At 48.3% G+C, this 26,784-nt stretch overlaps 1 protein-coding gene across 1 annotated transcript in view; it reads left to right on the top strand.

Annotated features, from left to right (window-relative positions):
• Nucleotides 1-302: 302 nt before the first annotated feature.
• LOC137625006 (uncharacterized) overlaps nt 303-26,784 on the top strand; it is a 214,039-nt gene continuing 187,557 nt past the window's right edge. The window contains exon 1 of the mRNA XM_068355945.1: nt 303-674. The gene's annotated coding sequence lies outside the window, so the exon portion shown is untranslated. The remainder of the gene's footprint in view (nt 675-26,784) is intronic.

The following is a 26,784-nucleotide window of genomic DNA, read 5'->3' as shown; positions in this document are numbered from 1 at the left end:
AACAAGAGAAATAAGATAAAAATAAAATAATTATGATTAATTGTGGGTAACGTTCGGTTTACCTCGGAAGAAAGGCATTATATTATGATACTTAGATTTAAGAACCTTAGTACAAAATCGTAGTGATGAAATATATAAAATTAAATGATAAGGAAAAAACCTTATTGTACAAGAAAGATGGCCAATTTATTTATTATAAAAACCTGCCACACAAAACATATCAAAATGAACGATACCAATACCATTACAAACCTACCGCGAATATTCTCGTGAAGCAATTTTAGTCACTATTAGTCGCTGCCATTCTTACTTGGCCAACCCGGAACGTTTGTTTTATCTGAATGAGTGTCGTATATTTTGTCAACTAAGAGTATTATAGAGATTCTGTGTTGCATTTCAATTTTGTGAGGAAGTATTGTGTTAAAATCAGACTACTGAAGCTTAGAAAACCGGCCGAGATGAGAATGTTCCCTATGTACTTCATCATTCACGTAGACCCAGTATTTGATTTAGTTAGCCCACGGTAAGACGATGTATCTTAAAGTGTTATTCCCCCTATATGGAGATGCAATGTGGTGCCATAACTCATATTAGAAGTTATTTTATGATATAAGGGCCAGTGCACTTCCAAATTTTGAGGTGGTTCATCTGTGCAGCATGATCTTCAGGCTAAGGTAAGATGACATCCCTTTTCTTTTTTCATTGCTGTATTACCTCTTGGTTGATGAATAGCCTCACTAGGTCCAGGGATGGGCTATATATCCAAAAATCTTGAATCCTTAAATGTCAAGTATAGTGGTAACGTATTTGCCTAGCATTCGCATGGCAGCAGATCGAGTAGGCCTACTGATGAGGCCACTGCTGTGGTTGGGGAACACAGGGAAGTGGTTTCGCTTGTCCCACTGATGTTCTGGTGATTATCAATTGTGATAAAAATGGAATTGAAACCAGACTTCTTGGTTTTATTATAGCAAAACACAAGGCAAACACTACTAATAAAAGAATTTGGGTATGCATAGAAAAAATCCTGTTTTCTTCGAAAATTACTTTTATTTCCGTCGCAAATAAATAGTTAATAAGATATACCCTAATATATCCTAGTGTAATGTGTCCCACAGTGGGAACGGGGTTTTTGAGTGGGGAAAATTTACTGGCGAATTTGTAAACATTGGTAAAACTAACCTTTTCTTCTCTACACGTTATTCTCTGTGACACATAATAAATTAAATCCACGAAAATTTGCACAAAATATGATGATTCTAGGTAAAACTTCAGAAAAAAAAAAATCACCTACATTGAAAGATCATGGGGAAAGCTATATGAAAAGTATAGTTTTTATATGAGAGATTGAATGAGGGTGAATTAAATGTGATTGGTAGTTTGTACCTCAAATTTTTTTTTAAGGCGGGAAAGACGTTTCCTCTAGGGTAATGTTTACTTTTAACGAGCCGTGTAAGTCACTCTCTTACGCAAGCACAATCAGTTCCAATTACAGTTTATGGGCTGAGAGCTGTGACATCATTATGATGAATAGTCTAAAACCAAGATTTACAAGGATTCCAGCGGACTAATATAGTTACCGCTTAACGTCCACTGGTATCCGTGTGTGACTGACTACTTCCAAGAATGAAGGAAAGCTGGCATTTAGTCCCTTTGTAGGTGTGTTACGTGTTGGATGTCAGGCATAGAGTCCAACGTAACAAAGTGTAATGGCTGTTCTTTTGACTATTTTGATGCTATAGCCAAGTTTGATGGAAAATACCATGATAATTCTGGTATAGAGTCCTTTCATTATACGTCATCAAACTTCCGGTCCGCCATCTTGGAGGACAAAAAAAGATGCGTTCAATGAATAGCTGTGGTTGAACTGTTGAATAGTTAGCCATCTCATCACATTCACATTCACACAATGCCCAGTTTTTGCGCTACTGTTGGCTGTGGGAATCGAGGACAAAGAGATGATAAGAGTTTCTACCGCATACCGGCAGTTATTCAGAATCAGGACAAAGATACAGGAGAATTATCCAAGCGCAGACGTGACTTGTGGTTAACCAGAATATCACGGGCTGATCTACGTGAATCCTCACTACCCTACGCATGTATCTGTTCTGATCATTTCATATCAGGTCAGTCTTGGCTAGGCCCTAAAAGTATCATTATTCCTGTGTAAACATGCTATATCCGATCGCATGGGTGACTTCACAAGTATCATCGTCAGTTCAGTGTGTAGTGTGTGTGGGGGAGGGGGCATCTCAATTTTTAAACATCAAAAGGGGCATCTCAGATTTTCAAAACAAAAATTAAAAGCACCCATATTGGCTATATTAACAAAGGCTACTTACCTAGGTCTCTCTTTCGTCAAGGTGCTCATGCCTATATATAATTAAGTGTATGTTTATATTTATTTTAATTTGTGTATTAAATTGTGCAAACATACAGGCCTATGTGATGAATAAACATTGATTATAAATGATAATAATAATAATATCTGAAAGCTGGTTTAACGAGAAGGGGTCTTCAGCTTATATATGAAACATCAAAAAAATAATTAAACTTGCGCATTTAATTGCAAGGAGGCAAAACGATCATCAAAGAGCATTACAATAGAGTTTGTCCATCATATGTTTATATGTATATAAGAAATTATAGCATTTGTAACCAAACACAAACACAATGGTTAGGCATGAACTGATAAAAGATTTGACATTATAATGCAAAACTTTTACATACATTTTGACAATCATATATGTATATAAAACGAAAAATAACTTGATGAAAAATTCTACTGATAATATTCGTTAAACGATAAATGTTTTCCTTATATATGTATATATATATATATATATATATATATATATATATAGTAAAAATAAATGTAAAATAATTGGTAATTCTCTTTAAATAAAACTGGTTTTCTTGAAATGGAAAAATTATAAAAGTGAGTCATTTTACACTAAGTGTAAAATGACTAATAAAACTGGCTTGCAAAACTTTTACATACTTTTTGACTATCAAAAATTATAATACACAAGGTTAGGCTAAATGATCAATATTAGCTTTATAATCATAAACACACTCTTCATTGGCCCAGTGTTTATTTAATTTTGGACTTAAAAGCATTAAAGGGAAAAACAAGTAGTTCACCATATCAGTGTATGAAATACTGGGAAAATCCTCAATATTTTGACTGAATGAATTCTGCATCTGGTATGGATCTAGGCCATCAATTAGATCGAGTTTCTGCTTGTAAAAACGCTTATCATCACCCAACAATTGTTTGACAAAGTCGCTCTCATTGTCCATATTCTCTGTAGCAGCCGCCATGGTTTCGCTTTGTATGTCCTCCAGCATGGCCGCCGGCGATTCCCAGTGACGTCATTGAAAGGACTCTATAGTGTTTGAATTTTTAAAAGCTTTTTGTTTTGCCCCTCAAAATTTAAAGTGTTTTAAGTGCGATTCTCAGATGGACTTTAGGCAAGACCATCACATTAGATGTAGGTGTGGGTATAGTGTAAGTTCCTGTAAAGGAACATTCCTAGATAAGGCCCACATTGAACTGTGGAAACTTATTCTCTTTGTAAATCACTGGCTCAGCAAACATTGGGACTATGAAACTGTCATTGAAAGCCTCCATATTTCGCCCAATACGATTGTGGACTAGCGGAGTTTCTGTTTTGAAGTAACAGATTTTTTTTTTTCTTTAAATAATCGTGAGGCTATTGGTGGTGATGGATTAGTAGTGGAGATTGACAAATCTCACTTCGGTAAGGCAAAATACGATCGTGGCAGGCATTTGAGTTCAATATCGGTGTTTGGGGGAAATGAACGAGTGTCCAAGGGTTTTTTTTTTTTCAATTCCCGTACTTGAGCATTTACCCCGGAAAAGGGATGCTGTTACCCTCATTCTTTTAATACAAAAATATATTAAGGTAGGTAGCATCATTAACAGTGAAAGGGGGGGTGTATATAGTTCGTTAGGAGAACTGAGTTACGAGCGCAGGACTATTAATCACTCTGAACACTTCAAGCCCCCCCCCCCCCCCCTGGCTAGTGGTTGTGTCCTTGGAACTACTAGGTTAGGTTAGGTGGATTTGTTAGGTTCCGTACCCGTTTACAAACTTCAAGAGTATTAAATAATCACGTTTTGTGACCTGAGAAGGGGGATCCGGGGAGCTTGCACCCCAGCTAGGGGTTGTGACCTGGGAAGGGGGTTCCGAGGGGCTTGCCCCCTCCGGGTAGGGGTTGTGAACTGGGAACTACTAGGTTAGGTTAGGTGGGTTTTTAGGCTCTGTACCCTCTTACAAATCTCAAAAGTTTAAATATGTTATTTTCATTATAAAATAAATTTTTGAACATACTTACCTGGTAGTTATGTATATAGCTTACGTCCCTGACGTCACGACAGAAAAATTCAAAAACTCGCTCCAATCGCCGATTGGATAGCCAGGTGTACCACCTGTGCGCCCCTAGCGAGGTATCTAGAAACCATCCCATGGATATCCATATTTTCCATGCCTCTAGTCTCTAGAGGGGAGGAGGGGGGGATATTTAATTATATTGTACTTAACTACCAGGTAAGTATGTTAAAAAATTTATTTTTTAATGAAAATAAAATTTTTAAACAAGTTGTTCCGTAACCGAAATACAAACCACACTATTTACAGAGGGTTTACCTTTTAGCGCAGCTGAAATGACGAGCCAATAGTTTTAACGAGGGTTAATTACCCCCGCGCTAGTTAGCGGGGGGTGGGGAAGGGTAGCTTGCTACCCCTCCCCCTCCACACACCGGTGACTTGCTTCACTTCACTTTTGGCTCGGCGGTGATCAGACGTGTCTGCTCATCACCCTCGTGACAGCCTTTAATTTTCTGCTTTTTCTTTTCAGCGTGTGTGTTTGTTGGAAGTTGACCTTCAGTTATTTCTTTACAATGTGTACATGCCCTGGAGTTGCCGGTCGTCCTTGTGGGACTTTCATGTCGGACGTAAATACGGATCCGCACACCCTCTGCCCTCAATGTCGGGGCCGACGGTGTGACCAGGAGAACATGTGTCGTGAGTGCAGGGAGTGGTCTGCCTCCCAGTGGGAGAGGTTTGGCCGTCGGCGTAAGAAGAAGTCCAAGAGAGACCGTTCTCCTCCGGGGTTAGCCTTGAAGGAGGAAGGTTCTCGGGACTCTTCTTCCGCCGCCCAAACCTCCTCCGAAGCTCCCCCTCGTCCGCCTCCTAAGGAGAGTTGGCCGAGTGGGAGCGCAAGCCCTTGTTCTGTTTCCCGACCTTCGGTGGGGGGAGAGGGCGTCGCCTCCCATAGCGAGGCGGTTCCCCCTCCTCCTCCGGGGGAGGTTATTGATAATGCCTTATCCAGTGATGATCTTTTACAGATTTGGTCGTCCCTGGGGCTTAAGGGCTTGCCCTCCAGGGTCGCTCTTATTGACCTTGTCTCGTTGGGGGCCGCTGTTAAGCAGTCGCCGGCGGTAGCAGAGGTAGACCCTCCTGTCTATTGTCGACGTCGTGGTGACAGAGGCCTCCGACGTGGCTGGGCCTTTCGCCGCAGGTGCTGTTGCGGGTGATGGTGCTAAAGGCTCTCCTCCTCCTTCCGTACATCCTTCAAAGGGGGAAGTGAGTCCTTCGGTCTCGGCTGCTGCTCAGCTTCCTTCTTCGGGAAGTGCTTTAACGGAGACTCCCCTTCGGAGGACCGATGGTCCCGACGATCTTCCCCGAGGCCGCCTCCGCCGTGAGGCTCACCGTCCGCTACGCCACAAGGGCCTCCCTTCCCCTTACAGGGGGACTAAGAGGCGCCTTTTTGGGTCTTCATCCTCCGGGGGGGACTCTCCTCGTCAGCCTCAACCTACAGCTCCACCCTCCTTGAACCTCTCTGCAGACCGCTCACCATCTCCTGCCAGATCTTCGCCTTCTGGAGAACTCGTCACCCAACGGGCAACGGTCCCTTCGGGGCTAAGGGATCCTTCCCTTACGCGAGCAGTGCTAGCGCACAAGCGCTCTCCTGCTCTCCAGCGCTCTCCTGATCTTCAGCGCTCTCCTGCTCGTCGACGATCTCCTGCTCGCCAAGACTCTCCTGCTCGCCGACGCTCACCTGCTCGTCGGCTCTCTCCTGATGTTCGCCCCCCTCGCCAGCGCTCTCCTGCTCGTCAGCTCTCTTCCGAGCGTCTGCGCTCATTTGAGGATCATCGCCCTGCGGTCTCTGACCACCCTTTAGTTCCTGCTGAACTCCCTGCTCACCATCTTCCTGGTCCTGTGGCTACGCAACATCGTGCTGCGCGTGTGTCAAAAACACATGTTCGCCAACGCGCCAGCGATCTCCCAGTTCCTGCTCGTGAACGCGCCGCGCCACCTGTCCTTTCACATGACACGCGTCAACCTTCTGCTCGCCAGCGATCTCCAGCTCACCAGCGATCACCGACGCGCCAGCGATTACCTCCTCGCCAGCGTTCACCTGCTTGCCAGCGCGCACAGGCGATCTTAGTATCGCCTATTCAACAGCGACAGCTAGCGCGCCAACGTTCTCCAACGCTCCTGAAGGAACATGGTTCGCCAGCTTCTAGCTCGCCATCGCGCGATCGCCCGCCTGCGCATGCTGCTCGCCATCGCTCGCCATTGACGATCGCCCTCCTGCGCATGCTGCTCGCCATCGCTCGCCCCTGCACGATCGCCCTCCTGCGCATGCTGATCACCATCGCACCCCATCACGCGATCGCCCACCTGCGCATGCTGCTCGCCATCGCTCGCCATCACGCGATCGCCCTCCTGCGCATGCTGCTCGCCATCGCTCGCCCCTGCACGATCGCCCTCCTGCGGATGCTGATCACCATCGCACCCCATCACGCGATCATTCACCTGCGCATGCTGCTCGCCATCGCTTACCATTACGCGGTCATTCACCTGCGCATGCTGCTCACCATCGCACGCCAGTGCGTCGACATGCCACATCGCGCCATCGCCAACTTGAGCGACTGCACTCACCAGCTCGTCATCGATCGCCTGTGGATCTACATCTCCAGCGATCTTCCTCACCTACGCGGCAGCGCGTTCCCTCGCCGTCGCGCCAACGCTTGCGTTCGTCGCCTCGGACACGCGTTCATTTACCTGCCCACCCTCGCGCCCACTCGCCTGCGCGCCCGCGCGACCGCTCGCCTGTGCGCCCGCGCGATCATCCACCTGCGGGCCCGCACGATCGCTCGCCCGCGCGACCATTCGCCTTCCCGCGACCATTCGCCTTCCCGCGACCATTCGCCTTCCCGCGACCATTCGCCCTCGCGCGACCATCGTTCGCGGCGAATTCCGCAGCCGGTGGTAGCAGCAGGAACGCGTGCTCCTAGACGGCACTCGGGATCACCTCCATCCAAACACAGGTTGGTAGTGCAGGACGAGGAGAGGTTAGTACATCATTCTTCCCCACCTTCTTTTCAGGCAGGTACCGTCGTGTCGACTCCAAAGGATCGCCCGATCCCTTTCCCTTTAGCAAGGATTTCGGACTCTGTGTCCTTGGAGCAGCAGGCTTGGTTTGGTCCTCTGGCACGGGCGTTAGTGAGGGTTATGAAACCAGCACTCGCCGGCCAGGGTAACAAACCAACGGCTGTCTCTCCTACGCTGAAGAGAAAGAGAGGAGTGGACTTCGTGGTGACTTCCCCCAGGGCGAAGTTGGTTCCCAAGAGGTCGGTCGCGAAGGTTCCTTCTCCTGCACGAGTACTCTCTCCTTCTCCCGTGGACGAGGCCTTTCCATCTTCAGGTGAGTTCAGTGGGGCGGTAGTCTTCCCCTCGGCACCAGGGGGGGAGACTTCGCTTCAGGCAGGAGAATCGTCTCGTGAGGAAGGGGCCCCTCGAACCTCGTTGTTGGGATCCTGTATCCCTCCCAGGAGGGAATCCAAGGATTCCAAGACCGTCCCTAAATCCTCTGCAACGATTCGTCAGGAACCCACGACTACCCAGGGGAATGTCCACGTATCACCCCAGGAAGAGATTCCTGGGGCAGGAGACTTAACTGCCAGCCCGCAGGGAGGAGAACAGCAAGAATCCGAACATGCCTTCTGGCAGGTCCTAAGCCTGATAAGGCAACTTAACAGGCTTACGGATCCAGTCATCGCCCCCTGTGAAGGCAAAGACACGATTTTGGATGAAGTGTTTGACGTTCGGAAGGCCCCTAAGACCAGTGCAGCTCTGCCCTGGTCTCGGGGGCTGAAGAGTGCCAGGGCTAGGGCCAACGCTCAGCTCGCACTTCTTGCCTCCTCCAGTCGTTCCACTGCCGGGAACAAGCTCATCCCTCCTCCTCGCCTCTAGCAGTGGAGGTATTTCAAGATCCTGGGTGAGCACAACCTCGCTCTTCCTCTCCATCACTCTGTGGAGGAGCTGGCGAAGGGAGTTCCCCTTGAGAAACTCTCTGCCCGGCAGGTGTTGTTCTCGGCGGCAGAGATCCTTAACCACGAGAAGGTCGCTAAGTGTGCCATGCAGGCCACTTCGTGGCTGGACTTCTGGCTAGGATCTCTGGGCATCCTATTGCGATTGGAGGACTTGTCCAAGGAGACCAATAGGAAGGCCCTAGAGACCTTCTTGCTCTCGGGCACCCGCTCCATCGAGTTTTTGGCGCACCAGGTTACCACCCTGTGGGCCAACTCGGTGTTGAAGCGTCGCGATGCTGTGTCCGAGAGATTCCATCCGAAGGTCCCCGCCGTAGATGTGTGTAGGCTCCGACATGCTTCCCTTCTGGGGGAGAGCCTGTTTGAGCCTCAAGACATGGAGCGAACGGCTGAGAGGTGGAGGAAATCCAGCACGGACTCCCTCCTCCACAGGGCCCTTACAACTCGGCCCTATAAGCCTCCAGCCCCACCACAACAGCAGCAACAGCCTCGTAAGGCTCCCAAACAGGCACCGGCAGCTAAGAAAGTGGTGTCTAAGCCCCAGCCCTTTCCAGCCAAGGTCAAGAGGGGCGGTAAGTCCTCCAGGGGAGGCAAGACTCCTAGGGGTGGCGGCCGCGGCCGCAAGCCCTAGGGGTGGCAGTCCCCCTGCATGTCCACCTGTGGGGGGATGCCTTCAGCGTTGCGTCCGCAGGTGGCAGCAACACGGGGCCGATGCTTGGAGACGGTCTCTGTGATCGGCCAAGGTTATCGCGTCCCGTTCACAACATCTCAACCTCCCCTGACAGCGAATCCAGTGTCGTTGAGCTCCTATGCCACGGGATCGGCAAAGGGGCTGGCCCTTCAGGCCGAAGTCGAGACCATGCTCGAGAAGGGTGCTCTCCAGGAGGTCGTGGACGGCTCCCCAGGCTTCTTCAGTCGACTCTTTCTTGTAGAGAAGGCTACTGGAGGCTGGAGACTCGTCATCGATCTCTCAGCTCTGAACAGGTTTGTCAAACAAACCCGGTTCAGCATGGAGACAGCAGACACGGTCAGACTTGCGGTGAGACCACAAGACTTCATGTGTACACTGGATCTAAAGGATGCGTACTTCCAGATCCCAATCCATCCGTCTTCCAGGAAGTACCTGAGATTCTGCCTAGACAACAAGATCTACTAGTTCAAGGTGCTGTGTTTCGGTCTCTCCACAGCTCCTCAGGTGTTCACCAGAGTGTTCACCCTGATTTCATCTTGGGCGCACAGGAACGGCATTCGTCTCCTTCGTTACCTGGATGATTGGCTGATCCTAGCAGACTCGGAGTCGACCCTTCTTCGGCACCGAGACAGGCTTCTGGATCTTTGCCAGGATCTGGGGATCGTGGTAAACCTCGAGAAGTCCTCTCTGCAGCCGTCCCAACGACTGGTTTATCTAGGCATGCTAATAGACACCAATATCCACAAAGCCTTTCCATCAGACGACCGGATAGCAAGGCTGAGGAGGGTGGCGGAACCCTTCCTCAGGCGAAAAGAACTACCCGCCCAATCGTGGTTGCGTCTCTTAGGCCACCTATCCTCCCTGGCCCGTCTGGTTCCAAACAGCCGCCTCAGGATGAGATCCCTTCAATGGCGGCTCAAGTCCCGATGGAATCAAGGATCCGATTCCCCGGACATTCTGATCCCAATGGGGTCTCTGGAACAGACGGACTTGCGGTGGTGGCTGGCCGACGAGAACCTGCGGAAGGGAGTGAGTCTTCTCGTCCTCCCCCCGGAATTGACTCTGTTTTCGGACGCGTCAAAAGAAGGGTGGGGGGCGCACGTTCTGAACCAGAGGGCCTCAGGCCTTTGGTCAGAATCAGAAAAGTGCCTACACATCAACCTGCTAGAATTGAAGGCCGTCTTTCTGGCTCTTCAGCAGTTCCAACGGTCCCTGGCGGGTCACTCCGTGGTGGTGATGAGCGACAACACCACGGTAGTGGCTTATATCAACAAGCAGGGAGGCACTTTTTTGCAACAGCTATCCCATCTTGCAGTAGAGACTCTGAGGTGGACCGAAACCCACTCGATAACACTATCAGCTCGCTTCATTCCTGGCAAGAGGAATGTGCTCGCCGACAGTCTGAGCAGGGCTTCGCAGATAGTGAGTACCGAGTGGTCTTTGGATCCTCAGATAGCCAACAAAGTCCTGACTTTGTGGGGTTCCCCGACTGTGGACTTGTTCGCGACAGCCTTGAACTTCAAGCTGCCCCTGTACTGCTCACCAGTCCCGGACCCCAAGGCACTCTGGCAAGATGCTTTCCAGCAACGGTGGGACAACATCGACGTGTACGCCTTCCCACCGTTCTGTCTGATGAGAAGGGTGCTCAACAGGACCAGACTATCGGTCAACTGTTCCATGACTCTGGTAACTCCGCTATGGCATCACGCGGAATGGTTTCCGGACCTTCTGCAACTCCTGACGCAACTCCCAAGGGAGCTTCCTCCACGACACGAGCTTCTCAGACAACCCCACTCCGGCGTCCCTCACAGGGCCGTAGCCTCGCTTCGGCTTCACGCCTGGAGACTATCCAGCGTCTCCTCGCGGAGAGAGGCTTTTCGCAACAGGTTGCGGAGAGAATGTCTCGGCACCTGCGAAGGTCCTCTGAGGGAGTCTACCAAGCAAAGTGGAGAGTCTTTTGGGGTTGGTGTCGTGGAAGGGGTATCTCTCCACTCGATGCCACTATTCCAGCAATAGCGGACTTCCTCGTGTATCTGCGAGAAGAAATGCGCCTTTCTGTCTCGGCAGTGAAAGGCTATCGCTCAGCCTTAAGCTTGGCCTTCAGATTGAAGGGCGTGGATATTTCTTCATCGCTAGAACTCTCTTTACTCATACGTAGCTATGAGCTTACCTGCCCCCAGTCGGAAGTGAGACCCCCTCCTTGGAACGTGGTTCGAGTCCTCAGGTCTCTTAAGAGACCTCCCTTCGAGCCATTACGCCAGGCCTCCGATCGCCACCTGTCTTGGAAGACGGCTTTCCTACTCACCTTGGCTTCGGCCAAGCGAGTTAGTGAACTTCATGGTCTCTCGTACGACATCGCCCATTCAAGGGGATGGGGGGAGGTAACGTTCAGGTTCGTCCCTGAGTTTGTGGCCAAGACTCAGAATCCTGGAGTGCCGGATCCTTGGTTCGACTCTTTCAGGATCGCGAGTCTCCGTTCTGTAACAAACGACCCAGACCAGCTGCTACTATGTCCAGTGAGGTGTCTGAGGCACTACAGTACTTGAAGAGAACGGCTGCAGTCCGTCCTCATGTGCGAGCTTTGTTTGTGAGCACAGGCAGGACAAAGAGGAGGGTCACCTGGAACACCATCTCAGCTTGGATTCGAAGGGTTATCCACCATGCCCTGAATCCTGACCCTCCTCCGTCACGTCGCCCTCGGGCCCACGATGTCAGGGGTATTGCTACATCCCTGGCCTTCAAGAGAAACTTCTCTGTGACGCAGGTACTTCAAGCTGGGGTCTGGAAGCGTCAAACGACCTTCACAGCCCACTACCTGCAAGACGTGACCCACAGGAGCCTCGATACGTTTTCTATCGGCCCTGTGGTGGCTGCACAACAGCTGGTCTAACCTCAGGCTCCTTTTTGGACAAGTAGCAGTAGGTTGAGGGCGTTGTTACCCGGTCTTAGTCTGCGTGAATGAAAGAGTATGTCTGACCCTTACTTCTTTCTTCATTCTCCCCTCTCTTGGGGAAGCAGCATCCTGGTCCTCGCATAGCTGACCTCGACCTCTGCAGGTAACCCATGCTTCTTTGTGCTTCTAGTATTAAGCTTAATACTGTTGCGTCTCCCATACCCTGACGAGGTGGTATGGGGAACGTCCTATCCTAGAATTCCTATCTGAAGGTCTCAAGGTCAACTTCATAGGACGAGTCACACTCTCCTCCTCACACTGCTTATGTAGGCCACTCGTTCCTAGCGATGCTAGGAACTTGTGAGGTACAGGGGCTCCCTCTCTCTAGTGCTGCTCACTGAGGGATCGAGCCCCCGGGCAAGCCGAAGTCAGTAAGGCTGGGGACTTTCCACCCTTCCTAAGGGGTAAGTCACCCTCTGTAAATAGCGTGGTTTGTATTTCGATTACGGAACAAATGACAAATTCGAAGATAATTTGTATTTTTCCTAACCATACAAACCTTAGCTATTTACACATATGTGCCCGCCATCCCTGACCCCCAAGTCAAGTCCTACCTCTAAGTGAAGTGAAGCATTCACCGGTGTGTGGAGGGGGGAGGGGTAGCAAGCTACCCTTCCCCACCCCCCGCTAACTAGCGGGGGGGTAATTAACCCTCGTTAAAACTATTGGCTCGTCATTTCAGCTGCGCTAAAAGGTAAACCCTCTGTAAATAGCTAAGGTTTGTATGGTTAGGAAAAATACAAATTATCTTCGAATTTGTCATACTTACCTGGTAGTTATATATATATAGCTGATTGACACCTTTGGTGTAGGGTTAGAGACAGCGATATAGATGGAATTTTACTGAAGCGTTAATAAACAATCTTAAGGGTTCGTACCTGTTAAGGAAGTTGACTTCAATGAATCTTTCATTATGTCCACTTTCCTTATGAGATCCAGCGATCCACCCAGGGGGCTGAAGACCTCTAGGAGTTGTCAAAACGGTCTAAAAACCTCTATGTGACAGTATCTCTTCCAATAACCTTGTTCCGGGGCGCTCTCAAGGAACAAATAGAACATCTGACTAAAATCAATGATTGTGGGTGACTGTCGCAATCGCCACAACAACCATAAAAATATAAGAGTTCCAAGAGAAGAAAAAGGTATTAGGATATGGGAACTTAGTGGAGGGTTCCTCCCCCACTACTGTACTCGCTGTTACGAATGGTCCCAGAGAGTATCCGTCCTCATAAAGAGTCTGGACATGATACAAAAAGTGTGAAGTGAACACAGATTTACTCTTCCAAAAGGTTGTGTCCAAAAAGCTATGTCACAATCCATTCTGCTTGAAGGCCACTGAAGTTGTTACAGCACTAACTTCATGTGTCTTGACCTTCTAAAAAATTAGAGACAAGCCTCACTGCACGAGTCTCTCCTTTAAGAGTCTGATGAAAAATGAAAGGACATTCTTGACATCTGTAACGAGGGGTACTTAATCGAGCCCCAAAGAGCTTCGACTTGCTCGTAACTCTTTCATTCTTCTCAGGAAGAACTACAGGGTTCTTACTGGACACAGGACTCCCTCCAACCCTTCTCCAACCATATCTGGAACAGTCACAAACGCAAAAGCCTTGGATTAAGGTTGAAAAAGGTGGTCATTCTCGGTTAGAAAGCCTAACTGCAATGAACAGATAGCTTCGTTATCTCGAAAGCCAACCTTTTTTAAAACGCATGAATCCACTGATACTTTTAGTTGTCGTGGGACTAACAAAACAAGAATTCATCGTGAGGTCCTAAATATGAAGAAGAATCAAGTGGACAAGCTTGTCACTCATAAGGAACTTCAGGATTATATCCGGACTCCAAACTGGCGAGTCCTTGTTGATTAGATGTTTCAAACAATTTGAGAAGTTCCCGTAGGACTTTATCAATCGAAAGACACACTCCTGCATCCTTTGATGGAAGAAGATGCACAATTGCGCTTCCTTCGAAGTGACAACAGGAAAACAGCAACTAAGCTGTAGAGATACTGGAAGAGAAAACAGGGTTGATTCTGAACCATTCTCTAAAACCTCCCATATGGATTGATAAATCCTGGAGGTAGAAGTCTTAAAAGCTCCTATAAAAAGTACCTTTCCAAGGGAGGAGTCTGAGAAAAATTACTCTAGAAGGAAGACTCCTAGGAGAGTCCACTATCCACTCCAGAATCTCTGAAAAGTTCTATATAAGGATGACCTAAAGGCGCCACAGATTCTTGCAGATTTCTCGATGGAGGGTCCATTCTCCAGCTGAGATAGTCTGCCAAACTTCTTTTCCCCCTGAATGAACCTTACAGAAGGATACATTCTTCTCCTTGCCCAGAGAAAAGACTCCTCACTGTCCCGTAGAGGAACTCAAGTGAGTTCCGCCCTGCTTGGCAAAGAAAACAAATGCTGTGGTAAATCGGCAGTGACTTCCCAACAGTCCAGTGTTGCTTCCACCTCGAAGTTGAGGTAACGGAACGCAACACAAGGCCTAAGGTCCTTTGTTCCAAAAGGGGGGGGGGGGACCTCCTGGAGGACGCCTGATTCCTGGTTGGAACTTACTGGAATAGACTGGATCGTTCCACCACTGAAGGCATCTTATGGCATCCAAAAAAGACGCATAAGGACTCAAGATCTTATCCTTGTCCCAAAATGATTGAGGATGAAAAGGAGCGGACGAAGAAATATCACAAAAGGATAACAACTTCTAGCTTCCGACTGGCCCGGAAACGAGCCCCGGTCCAGGAAAACTAGGATGAACAGAGATAAATCAAGGATCTCAAAGAAAGATTCAAGATGGCTTGCACTGTTCTAAGCCTGAAAAAACTAGACTCTGAATCCCCATTTTGATGGTGTCAGAAGAGACTCGTCTTGTATACAAGAAGATCCAATTCTTCAAAAAGGCTCAACGTTATCTGAAGATCCAACATGTAGATCGGAAGAATGAGTCCTGAAAAGCCAATCTTCCCTAAACCGGAAGGCCCAGATCTTGAGTGCAGTAGACTGTTACAAGAGCATTAGATATGTGAACAGTATCAGTGCGGAGCTACTGTAAGACCAAAACACACACAGTCGGACTCTAGACTCCTCTCTAGAACTGGGAGGGAGGGAGGTCTATGGAGCTAAACTTAAAGAAGGTTTCCCTAAAAAAAGGAAAAAAGTACTCCTCTTTCAGAAGAAGAACTGACCAAGGTTTGCTCCTAACTTCTCCCAATGATTGCCAGAAGTAGTAAAGTTTGGCTTCTACTGTCTGAAGGTGAAAGCAGTCAGACTCTGTTTTAATAACTATCAGCTCGACGTCAAGTCCCGTAGGACGCTCGAAGTCATGTCCTGGAGGACGCTCGACGTTACGTCAAGGAGGACGCCCGACGTCACGTCCCGGAGGACGTTCGCGACCAGGAGGATGTACGACGTCTTTGCCCTGTTCCTCAAGTCTGGTAGCTATCCTGCTGAAAGTCTTCCTCGAAAAGCCTGAGAAAAATTTGGAAAAGGAAGACCTTCCTTGGATTTGCGGCTAAAGAAGGATAGATGAAAAACCTTTTTTGCTGAATCTGAAACCAAATCTTAGGTGGCCTTTGGGTAACTCAGATAAAACTCTCTGATTAACTCTACTGAGAAAAAGAGGAAGACAGAGATGTGCAAAGAAATTCTATTTCTGAAAGGATGCAACCCCAAGAGGCTGAAACGAACACCTCTGACTTCTTGTATTCCAACTAGAGTTGTATCCCAGATACAAGATCTAGAGGCCAGACTATTCAAAGGGAAAAACGAAAGCTGTCTATCCTTGGTCCTTCTGAGACACCATTTAGTCTCTAAACATCCTTAAAGCTCCATTGAATACCTGGTAAGAACCATCTTGGTAAAAAGAGAGACTTCTCGACGCCTTCCCAAGCGAATTCCGAGGAAGGCTAAAAATGGAGCGACAGATGCAAAATAGTCTGGAAACTCATTACGAAAAACTTTCATGAGTTCCTTAAACAACTGAAGGACGAATGGACTAAGGATCCTCTCCTTCTGATAACTCAAAAATTCAAAGAAGAAAAGTGATCGTCAATGTCTTCTTTAGATAAAGAACTAACGGCAGTAGTGACATTGTGCTAAATTTCACATCCCGGAGGACGCTCGACGTTTAACAGAACACGTCTGGTAAAGGTCCTGACTACTGGTGTCAAAGAAAGCCAGAACATTGCTTCTGTCACCGCGTTGCTCTAAGGGTAGACGCTCAACTTTGAGGAACTTCGCATTCTTAAAGCGTCTATGATAAAGAGATCAGTGATCTCAACATTCGAATCGACTAGTGGTCATCACCAAGGCTGAGGTTCTCATGATCAATGTCATGCCTCATGCTGAATGTTAGATGTCAAACGTGGAAGAGTGGCGGCAAGCGTCGTGAAAGGCGTGGTGCTGAGCGGCCAACAGAGCATGACGCCGAACTTCTATGAGATGTGGCGCTGAAAGGCCTGTAAAACGTAGCGCCGATCGTCCTGGAAAAAGAGGCTCCAATTGTCCTGTAAGACGTGGCGCCGAGCATCCTGAAAGACAAGGCGCCGAACATCCTGAAAGACTAGGCGCCGAGCGATCTAGCAAAATTATCTACATTATGCTGCTCGGCACGTACGGTTAAAAGAATTCCGTTCAGAGGGTTCTCATGGCCGACTGGCGCTCTGAAACAAAAAACCGTATCTATACAGGTTATTCCAGAAGACGTGACGCCGAGCGTCCTGAAAAACTAGGCGTCGAGCGATCTAGCAAAATTATCTACGTTATGCTGCTCGGCGCGTACGGTTAAACGAGTACCATTCAGAGGGCTCTCATGGCTGACTGGCGCTCTGGGACAAAAAACCGTATCTATATAGGTTATTCTTGTAAGACGTGGCGCTGAGCGTCCTGAAAGACGAGGCGCTGAATGTCCTGAAAGACTAGGCGCCGAGCGATCTAGCAAAATGATCTACTGTACATTATGCTGCTCGGCGCGTACGGTTAAAAGAGTTCCGTTCAGAGGGTTCTCATGGCCAACTGGCGCGCTGGGACAAAAAACCGTGTTTATATAGGTTATAGTATTGCTATTACAGTATCAGCATATGTGATGCAATACAAGACTCAAACAGCAGTGTTAGAATTAGACTATCCCCTGCAAGGGCGATGATGCTCGACGAGAACGTAACTGCTTGGCGTTCGGCGTCATGATTAACTGCTTGACACTCAACGTCTAGTCCAACTGCTGGAAGCTTGACCCCATGCAACTGCTTGACGTTCGGTGCTATGTGACTTTCAGAACAATAATGCTCGCGATTCAGACGCTCGGAACTATGTCGATCGCGTCTAGAACGGTCGATCAACGAACAAGAGAAACCAAGACGTTGCACTAAGTTACAAACATCGTGTCAAACTCTTACAGCAGCGTGTCACGTTTAGCTTGGCGCGAGGCGTTACGCTCAGTCGCCTGGCGCGTGCCATCACGCTCAGCTGCCTGGCGCGCCATCACACTCAGCCGCCTGGCACGCGCCATCACGCTCAGCCGCCTGGCGCTTGTCGCGCGCCTGGAAGGAGACGCTCACACTTGGCCGCTTGATGTCAGAAAACACTTTTACCTCGCCTTACCTACGGCGAGAGCGAGAGTTCCGGGAATTGTCAACAGGAACGCTCGAGGGGACTTCTGTTCGGGTCTTGCAAGACGATTCGGCGCCAGGGTAATGCCTCTTTCTTCCTTTCGCCGATCGACGTTACTTCTCCCATGGGTCCGGGAGCTTGAAAGAGGTCTAAGGCTAGGATAACGACAGGTCCAAACAGAAGCACCCTCCACTGTATTGAATAAAATTCACTGCACAAATTTAGCACTAAATACTTGCACTTTTAAAACTGTTTGGCATAAAAACCAAAAGTAGACACGCCCGTAGTGAGAGATCTTACTATTCTGTCAAGGGCTTGAATGAGAATGCAATAGGTATTGAATCCTATATAAAATGTAACAAAATATTTTATATAAAATATTAAATGAATAGATATAGGAATAAAGAATATTTATATATATCTAAACAACTTCTTCAGGATTCTCAAAAATAATGATTTGTTAAGCTAAAAATGAACAGATATAGCGATCACGTATATACAAGTACTGTAAAGAACCCTTAATTACTGTAAAAGGGTTCCAAAAGTAGCGGTTTACTACACTTTTAATTCGAATATGAACGTGAATATATGAAAAATACTGGCATCCCAACAAATAAACAACGATATCCAAGAACTGAATCGATTGTCATGAGACTGCGCAGCGTAAAAATTAACAATACACTATTCTATTAATCTTAAAAAATAGATCTTTGATTAAAAGAACGAATACTAAAAGGACAAAAATTCTCTTAAAAATAATGTAGTCTTTTATATTACAGTACAAGTAAAATACTTATTAAAAGTAAGAATTCCTTTCATTCTTTACGAGTGCAAAGAAAAGAATATCAACATACTACGTAGTACTATGTAGATACATCACACGATTGTGACGCAATAGCTTACGTCACACGAGTGTGACGTCATAGATTTGGCGGAAACGATGTCCGCCATCATGTTTCAAAGAGTGTTTACGTTAGTTTACAGTAGGAGGAAAGAACTCGCAACCTACCTGTGTAAAGTGTACACACGATTTTAAAACACTAACACTCAGTAAAAACAATACCCAATCAGCGAAGGCTAAAAGTAAATTGCACATCACCAAAATAACTGTAATATACAGATTACAGCGAGTAAGAATTCCATCGATGTTATCGCTGAGGCGACAGGGAAAATATGGATATCCATGGGATGGTTTCTAGATACCTCACTAGGGGCGCACAGGTGGTGCACCTGGCTATCCAATCGGCAATTGGCGCGAGCTTTTGAATTTTTCTGTCGTGACGGCAAGGACGTAAGCTATATACATAACTACCAGGTAAGTCTTGTGTTTAAAAAATCATGTTTTTTTCCTGTTTTCGCACACTCAAAATCACAGGTTCCCACCTGTGTCCGTCGGGAAAGAGGGGTGTGTCCATAACAGTACAGCAGCTTATTTGCAGTGGAAATAAAGGGGAAATTTGTTGAAAGCACATCATTTCCTGTAGAAAAAGTTAATTTTCTTTTAGAAATTTTGTCCCATGTTTTTTCTATAAATTTACTGACACCTTTAACCTTTATGATAGCATTACAGTATTTGTAAATATTTTGAGTATTATTATAGAACAACACTGAAAAAGCTTTATGAATAGAGGAATGGGGTTCTCTACAGAAAAACTCCCGTTTCCTTCTAAACTGACCCTTATTTCTGTCGCAAATGAATAGTTAGTGAGATACTGTATACCCTAATATGTTCTCCTACAATGGGGGCCACCCAGTAGGAACTGTGGCTTTTGTGTGTGTAAAATTTACTGGGGAATAGATAAATAATGGTAAAATTATCCTTTTCCTCTATACATTATTCTCAGGGAGACACAATTAATCCATGGAAAATTACACAAAATATCAGCATCCTGTGCTCCTGAGGGTATTTTTCATTTGTTTGTTGCCATTCTGCAATTCGCACGTATTCTGCCATGTTCGTTTGTGTGTACATACCTTGTTGCGTATTAATCATATTTACATAACTTCTTGTGACCTGGGTAGGGTGTGCCGGGTGCTTGCCCCCTGGCTAGGACTTTGACCTGGAAACTACCAGGTTAGGTTAGAGGGGGGTGTGTGAGGTTTTGTGCCCTTTTGAATGTATCCTGAAATTTATGTAACTTGTGACGGGACAACATTTTCTATAGTGGAAAATTTTTTTTCCTATAGTAAACAATGTGATTTCAACAAATTTTACCTCTACTGTATTTCAGTTGCAAAAAATCACATTTTTTTTCCTGTTTTTCTCTACCCAAAAGCACCAGTTTCCATCTGTCTTTTTCAGTTAGAAATTGTTGCCCTGTCTGGAACTATAATTTTATCCCATATCCGTGCCTCATATTAATATGTCACTTAAGGTATTTTTATTTACAGTACCTTGCTCTTTCCAATTTACTTCCTTCCAAGCAACTTTATCCTGAAACACTGGGTTTTGCTGTAAGAAATAATTTACTTAATCTTCCTTTAATAATAGAACCCAACAGTGGTGTGCAAGGGTTAGTGGGTGGTTCAACCCCCTCACCCCCACAATAAGTAAGGACGGTACGATTTAGGCAAGTTTAGGTGGCGATACCATAGGTTAGTACATATTCCTTTAACTTTCCTACAACTTGAATATATCGTTGACACCATTCTTCATGGAATACTGGATTACTGATGTTGGGTTTTATTATTAAGAGAAGGTTAAGTAAGGGAATGATTGTTTATGTGGCAAAAGAGCGTTTCTTGGAAAAATTCTGTGGAAGAAGGTTGCTTTAAAAGAGCTAGATTATTTAAATGAAAATCCCTAAAGTAATGCGAGGTAAAGTCGTAAATATTTACCAGAGATAAGCTGCTAGATGTTTGATAAGTAAGAACAAGGAGTTCAGGGTCAATTTAGTTTAGTTTTAAGTGTGTGGGGGAGTGTAGTTGATGAGGAAGGAGACTGTAGCCTAGGTTAGGTTAGGTTAGGTTAGGGTGTTGGTTAACTGACTACTGTATATCGAATTTGATGGATCAGGTGATGAATAATTTTTTAATAATTTGTTATTGGCCAGTATAGATCTGTTTTATTTAATTTCGCAGGTCTTAAATTACGGATTTTGAAGCGAAGCGAAAAATCTATTTGTTCCGTAACTGAAATACAAACCACGCTATTTAATATGGGTAATTACTTTCGGCGTAGCTGAAATGACGAGCCATTAGAATTTTAACGAGGGTTTACTACCCCACCACTAGTTAGTGGGGGTGTAGGGAGGGTAGGTTACTACCCCCCCCCCTCATACACACCTGTGCTTGAGCTCACTTTGCTCTTGGCTCGGGTGGTAGTCGGACGTGTCTGCTGTCACCCTCGCCTTCTTTGACAGCCAATACTAATACTTTTTGCTTTTCCTTTGACAGGTGTGTGTGAAGTTGGCCTCTGCTATGTGAAAGTGTCCTGGATTACCTGACTGCCCTTGTGGCACGTATATGTCGGCGGTCGAGACGGACCCCAACACCCTATGTCCTTACTGTAGGGGCCAGCGGTGTGATAGGAATAAAGTGTGTGGTGAGTGTAGGGAGTGGTCTACCTCCCAGTGGGAGAGGTTTTCTCGGCGCCGGAAGAAGAAGTCCAGACGGGATATTTCTCCTTCGAAGGTTTCTTTGAAAGGAGAAAATCCCAAGGACTCTTCTTCCGTGGCCCAAACCTCCTCCGAAGCTCCCACTCGATCGGTTTCTTCCGAGAAACTGTCGAGTGGTAGCATAGGCCGTAGTTCTGTTGACCGATCTCAGGGTTTGGGAGAGGGAGTTGCCTCCTATAGCGAGGCAGCTCTTCCTCCTCCCCCGGGGGAGGATTTAAATATGCCTGTTTCTAATAATGATTTGTTACAGCTTTGGGCTTCCTTGGGGCTTGAGGGTTCGCCCTCCAAGGAAGCCTTGTTTGACATGATCAGGTTGGGGGCAGCTGTCAAACAATCGCTGACTTTAGCAGAGGTTGATCCTCTGTCTATCGTCGACGTTGTTGTAGCAGAGCTTCCGATGAGTTATATCAAACCTCTGCTCGTGATGTTCCCGATGTAGCTGAAGGCTTAGTTCCCCCTCTGAACATCCTTCGAGGGAGGAACTAAGTCCAACAGTCTCTCCTGCCGGTGATTCTCCCCCGAGACTCCTCTTCGAAGGACTGCTGATGGTCAGGCCGCTGACCCCACGGCCCCCAGAGGGCATATAAGGCGTAAAGCCCTCCTTCCTCTTCGCCGTAGAGGCCTTCCTTCACCTCACAAGGATGTTAGGAGGTGCCTCTTCGGTTCATCATCACCGCAGTCTTCCGCAGAGGAACCTCGCCGTCGTTCTCCGACTCTACCAGCTACATCCCTGGACCTCTCTGCAGATCGTTCGCGATCTCCTTCGGTGGAAGGTTGTCCTTACAAAGGGCACGCCGACCTTCCACCCGCCAGACCTGCTGACCTGCCGTCGCCGTTCCTGGCTGCTGACGTGCTGTGGGCGCCAACACATCCCGTTGTAAAACGGGCAACAGTCCCTTCGGGGCATCAAGGGCTTTCGCACAAGTTAGTGCATAAGTCCCTTACGCGCCAGGTCTCCCCTGCGTGCCAATGATCACCTGCGCGCAAGCGCTCGCCTTCAGAAGTGGTTCTTGTTAAAGAGCGCTACTGCGCACCCTCATCCTGCTGTGCGCCATGCGCGCCTTTGTTCTCCTACTCGCCAGTGCTCGCCTACTCGCCAGTGCTCGCCTACGCACCAGCGCTCGCCTGCGCGCCAACGATCTTCTGCGCGCCCACGATCTTCTGATCTGGGCGCAGTGGGGAAGTTAACCTCTTCCCCTGCACGCCAGTGCTCACCAACGCGCCCTCGCCATATCCCGCGCACGACCCAGGGCAATTCCCATTGCGCGAGCGCCAGTGCGATCCCCAGTGCAATCCCACGCGTGAGGCTGCAAGACTACGCGTGACCAGGTCATCATCATCCCCCCACCCGCAAGCGCAGAACAGCGCGCTCGCCGATGGGAGGGAGGATTCCGGATAGGTCCAGGGACTTTTCTCCTTCATCTTTTCAGGCGAACCCCCCTTTGGTAACTCCTCCTAGGGATCGAACGATCCCCTTCCCTTCAGAGGGAGTTTCTGACAGCGCAGCTGTCAGTCAGCAGCCGTGGTTTGGGTCCCTGGTCAGAGCGGGCATGCAGGCTTTTAAGCCTGTTCTCTCTGAGCTGGGCCACAAATCATTGGCAGCTTCTACTCCCCTGAAGAGGAAGAGAGGAGTGTCTGACGTGGTAACTTCTCCAAGGGCGAAGCTGACTCCTCGGAAGTTCTTGAGGAAGGCCTCCCCAGCCCCCCAGACTTTCACTCCCTCCCCTTCGGACGAAGATTTCCCGTCCTCAGGGGAGTCACGCGAGGTGAGGCGGTCCCCCATCGCACCAATGAAGGAAACTCACCCTCGCGCTGGAAAGTCTTCTCGGGTAGGGGTGGAGAAGAGCCTCCCACCATCGCTGTTGGAGTCCTGCATCCCTCCCAGGAGTGAGTCGAAGGACTCTAAGACTTTGCCTAAGTCATCCTCAAGGATTAGACCGTAGCCAGCCAAGCACTCAGAGAACGTCCACGAGTCCCTCCAAGAAGAGCCTTTGGGGACAGGAGACTTCGCTGCTACGGCTTCAGGAGGGGAGTTGCAGGAGTCAGAGCATGCGTTCTGGCAGGTTCTGACCCTTATGAGGAATCTCAATGGGTTTGCGGATCCAGAGATTCCCCCTCGTGAGGGCAAGGACACGGTCTTGGACCGAGTCTTTGGTACTCAGAAACCCTCAAAGGCCAGCGCGGCTTTGCCCTGGTCTCACGGGGTTAAGAGTGCCAGAGACAAGGTCGAAGGCCAGCTCTCCGAGCTTGCCTCCTCCAGCCGATCCAGCGCCGGCAACAAACTCCTCCTGCCTCCTCGAGTCCATCAGAGGAGGTACTTTGACATCATGGAGGAGACTTGTTTAGCTCTTCCCCTACACCACTCTTTGGAAGAGCTTACCAGGGGAGTCTCTCTAGAGAGACTCCAACCGGCAGGTCTTGTTCTCAGCAACGGAGGTCCTTAGCCAGGAGAAGGTAGCGAAGTGTGCCATGCAGGCAACTTCGTGGCTGGACATCTGGCTAGGGTCTCTGGGCATCCTGTTACGATCAGAGGACTTGTCCAAAGAGAGTACCAGGAAGGCCATGGAGACCTTTTTACTCTCAGGCACTCGTACAATCGAGTTTCTAGCCCACCAAGTCTCGAACTTGTGGGCTAATACCATCTTGAAACGTCGAGATGCGGTGTCTGAGAGATTCCATCAAAAGGTCCCCAGTACCGAGATCAGCAGGCTCAGACATTCTTCCATTATGAGGAAGAACTTGTTCGAGCCTAAGGACGTGGAGCAGGCAGCTGAGAGGTGGAGGAAGTCCAACCAGGACTCTCTCCTACATAGAGCTCTAACTTCAAAGCCCTATAAACCTACAGCAGCCACATCCTACCAAGACCACGAAACCGGCAGCTACAGCGAAGACAATGGTGTTTAAGCCCTTTCCTGTCAAGGACAAGAAAGGCAAAAAGTCCTCCAGGGGAGGAAAGAATCCTAGAGGGAGCGACCGAGGCCGCAAACGCTAGGATTGGCAGTCCCCCTGCAAGTCCACCAGTGGGGGGATGCCTACAAAGTTGCGCAAACAGGTGGCAGCAACTCGGGGCCGATTCCTGGACGATTTCCGTAATCAGTCAAGGATATCGCGTCCCGTTCACAACATCTCTACCTCCCCTGACAGCGAATCCAGTGTCGTTGAGCTCCCTTGCCATGGGATCGGCAAGGGGGCAAGCCCTTCAGGCAGAAGTCCAGACCCTGTTGAAGAAGGGCGCTCTCCAAGAGGTTGTCGACAGGTCCCCAGGCTTCTTCAGTCGACTCTTTCTTGTAAAGAAGGCGTCTTGAGGCTGGAGACCAGTCATCAACCTCTCAGCTCTGAACAGGTTTGTCAACCAGACCCCGTTCAGCATGGAGACCGCAGACACGGTCAGATTTGCAGTGAGACTGCAAGACTTCATGTGTACACTGGACCTGAAGGACGCTTACATCCAGATCCCAGTCCATCCGTCTTCAAGGAAGTACTTAAGATTCAGCCTAGACAACAAGGTGTACCAGTTCAAGGTGCTGTGTTTCGGTCTCTCCACAGCACCACAGGTTTTCACCAGAGTGTTCACCCTAATATGGCACACAGGATCGGCATCCGTCTCCTCCGTTATCTGGATGACTGGCTAATCCTAGCAGACTCGGAGTCAGCCCTTCTTCGACACCGAGACAAACTTCTGGGACTTTGCTAAGATCTGGGGATCATGGTAAATCTCGAGAAGTCTTCTCTGCTTCCCACTCAAAGTAAATCTCGAGAAGTCTTCTCTGCTTCCCACTCAAAGACTGGTATATCTAGGCATGATCATAGACACCAATCTCCACAAAGCCTTCCCATCAGACGACAGGATAGCAAGGCTGAGGAGGGTCGCAAGTCCTTTCCTCAGACGAGAAGAGCTTCCAGCCCAATTGTGGTTATGTCTCCTCGGTCACCTTTCCTCCTTGGCCCGTCTAGTTCCCAACAGTCGCCTCAGGATGAGATCCCTCCAATGACGACTCAATTCCCGGTGGAATCAGGGTCACAATTCCCCGGACGTCATGATCCCTCTGGGTCCTGCGGAACAGACGGACCTTCAGTGGTGGGTGACAGACGACAACCTACGAAGGGGAGTGGATCTTCTCGTCCTCCCCCCGGATTTGATGCTGTTTTCGGACGCCTCAAAGAAAGGGTGGGGGGCATCTGTTCTGCAACACAGGACCTCAGGCCTTTGGTCAGAATCAGAAAAGTACCTCCATATAAATCTGCTAGAAATGAAGGCCGTATTCCTGGCCCTTCAACAGTTCCAACAATACCTGGCGGGTCACTCTGTGGTGGTGATGAGTGACAACACCACAGTAGTGGCTTACATCAACAAGCAAGGAGGTACCTTTTCAAAGCAGCTATTCCATCTCGCAGCAAGAGGAATGTGCTTGCCGACAGTCTGAGCAGAGCGTCTCAGATACAGTAGTGAGTACCGAGTGGTCTTTGGATCATCTAGTAGCCAACTAAGTCCTGACTTTGTGGGGTTCCCCGACTGTGGATCTGTTCGCTACAGCGCTGAACTTCAAGCTCCCGCTGTACTGCTCCCCAGTCCCGGATCCCAAGGCGCTCTGGCAAGATGCCTTCCAACAACGGTGGGACAACATCGACGTACAGTATACGCCTTTCCCCCGTTCTGTCTGATGAGGAGAGTACTCAACAAGACCAGAATATCGGTCAATCTTTCGATGACCCTTATAGCTCCGCTATGGCATCACGTGGAATGGTTTCCAGACCTTCTGCAACTCCTAACAGAACTTCCGAGAGAACTCCCTCCACGACACGAGCTACTCAAACAACCACATGCCAACATCTTCCACAAAGCCGTAGCTTCGCTACGACTTCATGCCTGGATACTAGCCAGCATCTCCTCGCTGAGAGAGGATTTTCGCAATAAGTTGCGAGCAGGATGTCTGGACACCTGCGAAGGTCATCCGCATCTGTCTACAAGGCAAAGTGGGGAGTTTTCTCTGGTTGGTGTCGTGGAAGGGGTATCTCTCCACTCGATGCCACTATTCCAGCAATAGCGGAGTTCTTCGTGTATTTGCGGGAAGAAATGCGCCTTTCAGTCTCGGCAGTGAAAGGCTATCGCTCAGCCTTAAGTCTAGCCTTCAGGCTCAAACGAGTGGACATTTCTTCGTCGCTGGAACTTTCCCTACTCATACGAAGTTATGAACTTACCTGTCCTCAGTCGGAAGGGAGACCTCCTCCATGGAACATGGTTCGAGTTCTCAGGTCTCTTAAGAGACCTCCCTACGAACCATTACGCCAGGCTTCAGATCGCCACCTAACTTGGAAGACGGTGTTCCTACTAGCTTTGGCCTCGGCCAAGCGAGTCGGTGAACTTTATGGTCTCTCTTATGACATCGCCCATTCAAGGGGATGGGCCAAAGCCTCGGTTCAACTCTTTCCAGATTTCGAGTCTTCGTTCTGTAACAGATGACCCAGACCAACTCCTACTGTGTCCAATAAGGAGTCTGAGGCTATATCTCAAAAGAACGGCTGCAGTTCGTCCCCAAGTGCAGGCA

The sequence above is a fragment of the Palaemon carinicauda genome, chromosome 31, assembly GCF_036898095.1.
Source record: "Palaemon carinicauda isolate YSFRI2023 chromosome 31, ASM3689809v2, whole genome shotgun sequence".
Classification (NCBI taxonomy): Eukaryota; Metazoa; Arthropoda; class Malacostraca; order Decapoda; family Palaemonidae; genus Palaemon; species Palaemon carinicauda.
Note: the sequence above shows the minus strand (reverse complement) of the source record. Positions and strands in the feature narration are given on the sequence as shown.